At 51.7% G+C, this 9,607-nt stretch overlaps 1 pseudogene; it reads left to right on the top strand.

Annotated features, from left to right (window-relative positions):
• The first annotated feature begins 7,902 nt into the window (after window positions 1-7,902).
• Window positions 7,903-8,077, top strand: LOC132210282 (U2 spliceosomal RNA; annotated as a pseudogene).
• The last annotated feature ends 1,530 nt before the right edge of the window (window positions 8,078-9,607 follow it).

Genomic DNA, 9,607 nt, shown 5'->3' with positions numbered 1-9,607 from the left:
GGAAAGGTGTTTGAAAAGGTTCCTCATGGTAGACTGGTTAGATCACATGGAATCCAGTGGAAGCTAGTCGTTTCGATCCAAGACTGGCTTGAAGGCAGGAGGCACAGTGATGGCGGAGTATTATATATCGGACTGGAGACCTGTGACCTGTGGTGTGTCACAAGAATCAGTGCTGGGACACTGTTTATCCATAACTTTATATAAATGATTTAGATGGGAGCATAGGAGGGATGGTTAGTAAGTTTGCAGATGGCCCCAAAATTCATGTTGTTGTGGAGAGTGAGGAATGTTTTCTCAGAGTACAACGGGACCTTGATCAGATGGGCCAATGGGCCGAGGAGTGGCAGATAGAGTTTAGTTTAGATAAATGTGAGGTGTTGTGAATTCGTAAGGCAAGCTAGGGCAGGACTTACAGGTTAATGGTCGGACTTTGTGGAGTGTCACCAAACAGAGACATTGGGGAGCAGATGCATAGTTCCTTGAAAGTGGAGCCACAGTTAGAGAGGGTGGTGAAGAAGGCATTTGGCATGCTTGCTTTTATTGATCAATGTATTGTCTATCGGAGTTTGGGCGTTATGATGCAGATGTACAGAACATTGCCACTTTTAGAATATTGCACTCAGTTAAAATATCCCTGCTACAGGAAAGTTGTTAAACTGAAAGGTTTCAGAAAAAAAAGATTTACAAGGATGGTGCTTGGAATGAATGGTTTGAGCTACAGGGAGAGGAGGCTGAATAGGCTGGGGCTGATTCCCTGGAACGTCATAGGCTGAGGCGTGACCTTACAGAGGTTTATAAAATCACGAGGGGCTTGGATGGGGTGAATTGGCAATACCTTTCCCTCAGGGAAAGGAATCCAAACCTGACAGCATGGGTTTAAGTTGAGAGGCGAAAGATTTAAAAGGGACCTGAGGGACAGTTTTACATGTAGAGAATGCTGCATGTATGGAGGAGGTGGTACAGTCACAGCTCTTAAACAGCATCAGGATTGGGAAATAAATAGGAAGGGGACAGAGGGATATGGGCCAAATGCTGGCAAATGGGACTAAAATAATTTAGGATATCTGGTTCGAATAGACAACTTGCAGCAATCAGTCTGTTTCCATCCTTTATATCTCTACAGCTCTTGGATCTTAATTTGCAATTCTAAATTACCAGATTGTAATTGGAATGTTTAGAGTCGAAGCCAAACCATTTGTGACTTACTCAATGTACTGAACTTAATATCCACCATCACGCTGTTCATTTCCATGAAGGGAGGGGAGTGATGTTCCGGATGTTGGAGTAGTTTGGGGACCAGAGTTCATATGTTGCTGGTCAGATGGATTAGTCTAAGAAATTCTGTTTATAATTGTGACCCAGTACTTCCTGACAGGGATATAACTTGATCAGAACTGGAATTTGTTTCAAGTATTTGCTTTGATTTGATTTGGGAAGAGGCAGGCATTTATTGCTTTGCAAACAGTTCAGTTTGTTTAGTGCGCAGAATAGAACAGCACAAAATCAGACCCTTTTAGCAACTGCAGGCACATTGACACTGCAGGCAGTTACACATTCCAAAGAAACAGACGGGGTGGGATGGGTTTGGAGGGAGGGGGTGGTGATTCGTCTTTTTTGTACTGAAGAGTCATATTTATTGAGGGAAGTAGACCCACCATCTTCAGCGAGTGGTTCCTGCCAGCCGTGCACTGCCTGAGAGGGCACTGGAAATAGAATCATTCGTGGCCCTCAGGAGAGATTTGCATGATGAGACAGTTACAGGGCAGAAGGAAGAGCACAGCGGGTGGGATTGGTGAAGTTGCCTGTATAGACAGCTGTTGCAGACAATGACAGAGAATGATGTAGGCAATGACGGGAGCAGCTGACCTGCAACGATGGCTGCGGCGAGGGCTCGTGTCCCGGGTCAGGAGGTCCGGAACACTGTGCAAGTTTCTGTGGAGAAAGTGGATGAAGGTGAACCTGTGGACCGGACCTTCTTTGTGAAGAGGGTCCTGTTGGACTGTTGTGGGTTTTCTGCCACGGGCATTTACTGACTGCAGGATTTCCCCGGGGGAGAATTCTTTGATGTAACCTTCAGGAGTGCCAAGCTTTGCGAGCGCTTCCTGGAGGTTTTCAAGGCGAAAAGTGGAGAGGGCCTCCTTTATGTACTGACAGCCGTCCCGCTGTTCGTGATGCCGGTGCAGAGGAGCCGTATGGTGACTGCACACATGGACAACCCGCATGTGCCAGCAGTTGATGTCCTGACCTTCCTCGGAAGGTACGTGAAGGTGGAAGGGGACCTAACCAACATAATGGACCCTTCGGGATCTGGACCAGTAAGAGGCAGGTCAGGGTGACGCTGAGGACGAACGCGGACGGGAACATCATACACCCACCATCCAGCTTCGCGATCGGCGGGAGCAGGGGCTACCTGACCTACGCAGAGCAACTCAAAGTCTGCCATGCCTGTGGTAGGTCAGGTCACGTGGCGGCCGACTGCAAAGCCACCATAGGAACTGCAGGGAGGAGGGACACCTTGCAAAGGATTGCCCAAAAGAAAAAAGCTGCAACATTTGCAGGGAAGTGGGCCAGCTTTACAGGGCATTCCCATGCCGGGGGACCACCTACGCCCAGTTCGCCGGCAAGGGCAATGCGGGCCAGCCCCCTGGAGGAGAGGAAGGCACCAGGCCCCTGCAAGGTCCCCCTAGTGTGCAGGAGGATCAGGTCGTGCAGGAGGGACAAGCCCCGCAGGATGGACCCGAAGCCAGCAAAGCGCCCCTGCAGGCTCCACACCACCCCGCCCCCCCCGCCGCCCCACGAAAACCCGGAGTCGATGGAGGAGGCGACAGGTGATCCAGGGGAGTGGACGACAGTCCGGAAGGCGAGGAGGAAGGCGGGCCCCAGCACCGCAACCATCAGGCGGGAAGAGGCAGCTACAGGGGTGCTATAAGCGCTCCTCTGACAAGGGGGATTCAGAGGAGGTCCGCCCAAAGCAGAAGCTGAAGATTTCCAGGGAGAAGGAAAGCAGCACCCGGCTTCCAGGGGACGGGAGGCATCCTGAGGCTCCCTCCGACACCCAGACACGCGCCACTGGGGCCCTGGAGGGCCCTCTGGAACCTTCAGATGGGAAGCAGGGAACAGTGTGTCCCCAGCCTGACCCAGAGCCGGACTCTCCTGCCTCCGTACCCCCGACGGTGGGATGCGACCCAGAAGGCAGCACGGATGGTTTCCTGAGCCCAGAGAGTGTCCAGCAGTCCACCTGGGCAATGGACATGAAGGGACAGATGGAGGGACTGGACCTTGGACTCGGGGAGGGTACTGCGGTCACTGCCCACAAATGGGGGTACGAGTTGCAAGTGTAATGTGCGCAGTGTCAAGTCTACTGCACGATGTGTGTCCATGTTGGCCTACCTGACCACCGTCAAGGCAGACCTCCTGTTTCTGCAGGAGTGTGGGATACCGCACCTCAGCAGGTACGGGAAATGGTCTGGCGCCTGGACCTGTGGGCCTTCGATCTGGTCGGGGGGTAACGACTGTCGCTCCTCGGGCCTGGCTATTCTGCTGCGTGGGCGCAACTTCACCATCTCTCAAGTTCAGGAGCTGGTGGGGGGTGCCTCCTAGTGGCTGATGTCACCTACAGGAACGATTCCCTGAGGCTGATCAACATGTATGCCCCAGTGGTACGGAGTGAGCAGTTGGCCGTCCTGCAGCGCCTTCCACCCCTGTTGGCGACGTCCACACCGATCATCCTAGGCGGAGACTTCAACTGCATCATCGATGCAGATGGAAGATCCGGTGTGGGGACAGCAGGTGGGGGGAGTAAGCTGGACGTCACATCTAGATTCCTGATGGTCACGGTGAAGGACGCCAAGCTGCTCGACGCCTTCTGCATCCCTGCAGATGGAGCGCAGTGGAGACACACCTGGTTGCGGCCAGACGGGTCTGTCAGCTCAAGGATAGACTTCCTGTTTGTGTCGCAGGTGTTCTCGGTCAGGTCCACCGGCATAGAGCCGGTGTTCTTCTCTGACCACTGCCTCCTGCTGGCCAACTGTCATTTACAGGACGACCAGCAGGCCGGCAAGGGGACGTGGAAGCTCAACACAACTCTGTTGACCCCAGAGAACGTCGAGGAGCCCAAGAGGGAGTATGCTGGCTGGAGAACCGTGAAACCCCTCTTTGAGTCTCTGGGCGACTGGTGGGAGATGGTGAAGGAGAACATCAAGGGGTTCTTTGTCCTCGAGGGTGTTCAGAAGGCGAGAAAGAGGCAGGGAAAGCTGTTGCGACTCCAGAAAAGGATGCAGAACCTGCTCCTTCTGCAGTCAATGGGGGTCGATGTCACGGAGGACCTCCGTGAGGTGAGAGGCCAGCAAGCCTCCCTCTTTGTCATGGAGGCCTCCAGGATAACCTTCCGGACCAGGGTCCGCTCTGTGGAGCACGACAAGACGTGCTCGCATTTCTTCTTTCAGAAGGTGCGCAAAGAGAGCTCTGTGCTCAGCTGGCTGAAGGAGGACGACGGCTCAGTGACGTCGTCTCGGCCCGACATTTTGAGCATCGGCAGATCCTTCTATGCCGGACTGGACAACGCGAAGCCCACGGACAGCACGGCCTCTGAGTCATTCCTGTCATCTATCACGGAGGTCTTAGACGACGGCACGAGGGAGTGGCTGGACCGGCCGATATCCCTGGACGAGCTGACCAGAGCCCTCAAGCCCTTTGAGAGGAATAACAATCCCGGGAGCGACGGGATAAGACCGGTCGAGCTGTATTCCGCTCTGTGGGACCTGGTCAGCCATACCTGCTGGAGGTGTGCGATAGTGCACTTCGGGTAGGGGAAATGTGCTAGTCCATGAGGAAGGGTGTCATCACCCTCATTTACAAGAGGAAGGGGGAGAGGGAAGAAATTAGGAATTGGCATCCCATTTCACTATTGAACGTGGACTACAAAATCCTTGCCAAGGTCATAGCCAACCGGGTCAGGGCTGTCCTGGAGTCGGTGATTCACCCTGACCAAACCTGTGCTGTGCCGGGCAGGAAGATCGCTGAGAGCCTTGCGCTCATCAGGGATATGATTGCCTACGTGCGGGTGGACACCTGCCTCGGCAACCTGGACCAGGAGAAGGCCTTCGACAGGGTCTCTCATGCTTACATGAGGGACGCCCTCTCCAAATTGGGGTTTGGAGAGGGCATCTGCAATTGGATCCGACTGCCGTACACCAACATCGTTAGCGCAGTCTCGATCAACAGGTGGGAATCGGACAGTTTTCCCGTCAGATCTGGAGTCAGGCAGGGCTGCCCGTGCTCTCCTGCCTTGTTCGTGTGCTGTATGGAGCCCTTCACCGCATCCATCAGGAAGACGTGAGCCTGAAGGGCGTGGCTATCCCAGGCAGCGGAGGCCTTCAGGTCAAGACCTCCTTGTACATGGACGATGTCGCCGTCTTCTGCACTGATCGTCGGTTGGTGAGTAGGCTGTTGGACATCTGCAGCCAGTTTGAACTGGCCTCGGGTGCAAAAGTCAACAGGGGTAAGAGCGAGGCCATGTTCTTTGGCAACTGGGATGACAGCTCCTTCATCCCCTTCACCATCAGGACAGACTATCTGAAGGTGCTGGGTGTTTGGTTCAGTGGAGCTGGGGCGTGCACTAAGACTTGGGAGGAGCGTATCTCCAAACTGAGGCAGAAGCTAGGCAGCGGGATGCTCTGCTCCCTCTCGATCGCGGGTAAAAACCTGGTTGTCAGGTGCGAGGGGCTTTCAGTACTGTTGTATATGGCGCAGGCCTGGCCGATTCTTCGGACCTGCGCCGCTGCGGTCACCTGGGCCATCTTCCACTTCATTTGGGGATCAAGGATGGACCGGGTCCGCAGGGACACCATGTACAAAGACCTGGAAAATGGGGGAAAGGATGTACCGAACGCCAGCCTTGCCCTGACGGCTACCTTTGTGTGTGGCTGCATCAAGCTGTGCGTAGATCCTCAGTACGCAAACACTAAGTGTCACTACTTACTGAGGTTCTACCTGTCCCCGGTGTTGCGAAGGATGGGCCTGGCCTCAATGCTGCGGAACGCTCCGAGTAGTTGGACCGTCCCGGACCACCTGTTCTTCGTGGAGAAATTTTTGAAAGGAAACACCTTTGACCACACGGCCGTCAGGCAATGGTCAGCACATAGTATCCTCGAGACCCTTCGGGAAAAGGAGAAGGTGGATTCCGTCGTGCGGTTCCCCACACAGACTACCACAGTCGTTTGGCAGAATGCCTCATCGCCAGAACTTTCAAACAAGCACAAGGACATTGCTTGGCTGGCAGTGAGAGGGGCTCTGCCAGTGAGATCCTTTATGCATGCCCAGAATCTCTGTGCCACCGCACGCTGTCCTCGAGGCGGCTGCGGCAGCCGGTGGGGGGGGGGGGCGCATGAACAAGACTGTCGATCACCTCCTTCTGGAGAGTGCCTATGCGCAGGAGGTCTGGCGGGGGATGCAGTGGTATTTGTCGAGGTTTGTCCCGAGCAGCTCCGAGATACGGGACTCTGTGCTCTACGGGCTGTTTCCCGTGACGCACACCAAGACCAACATCAACTGCGCCTGGAGGACCATCAATGCGGTGAACGACGATCTTTGGTCTGCCCACAACTTGCTGGTCTTCCAGCTGAAAGAACTGACCCCGACCACGTTTTGCAGACTGGCGCACTCCAAGGTTCAGGACTATGTGCTGAGTGACACACTAAAGCTTGGGGCAGCTGCTGCCAAGGTGCGGTGGGGAAAGACCACCGTATGAACAAAGGTCGGAGGTGTCGTTGACAGTGTAGAGGGCTGTTGTAGGCTGCAGCGGGACATTGACAGGATGCAGAGATGGGCCGAGAGGTGGCAGATGGAGTTCAACCTGGATAAATGCGAGGTGATGCATTTTGGAAGGTCGAATTTGAAAGCTGAATACAGGATTAAGGATAGGATTCTTGGCAGCGTGGAGGAACAGAGGGATCTTGGTGTGCAGATACATAGATCCCTTAAAATGGCCACCCAAGTGGACAGGGTTGTTAAGAAAGCATATGGTGTTTTGGCTTTCATTAACAGGGGGATTGAGTTTAAGAGTCGTGAGATCTTGTTGCAGCTCTATAAAACTTTGGTTAGACCGCACTTGGAATACTGCGTCCAGTTCTGGGCGCCCTATTATAGGAAAGATGTGGATGCTTTGGAGAGGGTTCAGAGGAGGTTTACCAGGATGCTGCCTGGACTGGAGGGCTTATCTTATGAAGAGAGGTTGACTGAGCTCGGTCTCTTTTCATTGGAGAAAAGGAGGAGGAGAGGGGACCTAATTGAGGTATACAAGATAATGAGAGGCATAGATAGAGTCGATAGCCAGAGACTATTTCCCAGGGCAGAAATGGCTAGCACGAGGGGTCATAGTTTTAAGCTGGTTGGTGGAAAGTATAGAGGGGATGTCAGAGGCAGGTTCTTTACGCAGAGAGTTGTGAGAGCATGGAATGCGTTGCCAGCAGCAGTTGTGGAAGCAAGGTCATTGGGGTCATTTAAGAGACTGCTGGACATGTATATGGTCACAGAAATTTGAGGGTGCATACATGAGGATCAATGGTCGGCACAACATTGTGGGCTGAAGGGCCTGTTCTGTGCTGTACTGTTCTATGTTCTATGTTCTATGAAACCCCATGTCCAGAATAGAAACAAGGGCCCTATCTGGTAACTGGGCCCAGCTGGCACCTTCCCCAACTGGTCAGGGAGGCCAACGGGGACTGTGCGGGGAGACGACTGCCAGGGTATTTTTCTTGCTTTCTTTTGTTTTGCTTTTGCTTTGTTTTGTTTTTTTTTTCCTTTAGTTGGTGTACATACCCCCCTAGGCAACCAGGAGCAGCTTGCATGATTGGGGTAGGTGTATAAATATGTCTTATTTTTTGTACATCTTATGAATGAAGTATAGTTTTTCAAATAAAAATAAATCTGTTCTTATCAGCTTTAATATCTGACATGTCCTTTACTTAAGGACCCTATGTTGAACTGATTTTTTACAGCAGGAATTGGAACAGGGGCTTGCTCCATCCTCTCCACCCATCATCCTGGTATTGCAGTGTTTGCACCTGAACAACCCACCTTTCCAACCCACCTGAACTACCTCTCCCTAAACACTACAGGCAATTTAACATGGCTAATCCACCTAACCTGCACATCTTTGGACTGTGGGAGCACTCTGAGGAAACCCACAGACACAGGGAGAATGTGCAAACTCCACACAGTCAGTCAGTCACCCACGGCTGGAATCAAACACGTGTCCTGGTGCTGCCAAAGTGCTTTCTCTCAGTCCTCTCACCCAACCTTCTCCAAATATGCTTGTTCCAAGGTACTTGTTAATCTCTCCTTTTCTGCATGTTCAGCACTTGCTCTGAACGTTAGTGCCTCATCCCTGGTACATGCCGCATCTTCCCACCAACACCATCCCTGAAAATCCACACATGGCATCAGAAATAAAAGAAAATAGCCTGCCAACACTACCTCATTACAAATAGCATTTCAGAAGAAAAAAAGATGAAGCGATCGAAGTATTCACTCGTTTTGACTCTGATGACGACGACTTGGGATGTATTGAACTAGCGATTTTGGAAACACTGAGCCAGGCAAGAATATGGTGTATACAAATGCATGTTCTTCATTTGAATGCAAGAGCAACCAATCAAACAAGTCTGCATGTGACTGCTTTATTTTTCTCAAGTCAAGGCCTGTGAGTTTTATCAGATTACCACTTCTCACATTAGCCAGACCAAGAGATATTTGCAGATTTAGCGAAATGAACCAGAAGTTAAATAAAAATGCCACATCAAGATGCAGAATTGCCTGTCCACAAAGTACATTCTTGCTGTCAGAACTCTACAAGCTTTTCAGCACCTGAGATGTGTTCTGCCACAATATCTCTGCCTTTCCCTGGCATTTTTGCACTTTGACGTCTCAACTAGAACCTAATGTCTCACAGTGCTCCTGTCTTGCATGGATTTTATCACAAGCATAAGCCAGGCAGCTCAGCATTGTTATTACCAGCAGTCAGTCAAGGGCTGGTCAGCAGCTGTGGCAACAAACACATGTTTCGACCAAATGGTCACGTCGCAAAGTCTCAGGGAAACAGTTCTCAGTCAGGGCAAGGGAGACAGGATTCAGTCAGGAGATCCTGACACAGCATGTCCAAGGAATCATTCAATATCAGCCATTTGGGGCAAGCAGGATCAGGGGATCTGTATCACTACAGTACGGAGAGGTGGCTACACTCACCACTAATTACATTCTCAAAATGCTCCAGTAGACTTGTTGAGCCTGAATTATGATCATCAATCCAAGCTGACCCTGTCCATTCCTGCCATTGGGGGTCAGTTTGATGAAATTCTCAAGGTGTTCATGAGTTTGGGACGTTCAAGTCCATCGCTCCCTGAAATAGCAACACAAGTGGATAAGACGGTGAAGAATTTCACTTCCATGGTACACAGCATCAGGACCTGGTCAGCTTTGATATCTGGCTCATAAATGAGATGAGGTATTTTTTTCAAACACATCAAAGCGTGCATCGTTCCTATGAGAACAACTGTGGTTCCATTCATGCATTTTGTTTTGTTTCAACCATGAAATGGCCACAACTTTA

This window comes from Stegostoma tigrinum, chromosome 11 (genome assembly GCF_030684315.1).
Source record: "Stegostoma tigrinum isolate sSteTig4 chromosome 11, sSteTig4.hap1, whole genome shotgun sequence".
Classification (NCBI taxonomy): domain Eukaryota; kingdom Metazoa; phylum Chordata; class Chondrichthyes; order Orectolobiformes; family Stegostomatidae; genus Stegostoma; species Stegostoma tigrinum.
Note: the sequence above shows the minus strand (reverse complement) of the source record. Positions and strands in the feature narration are given on the sequence as shown.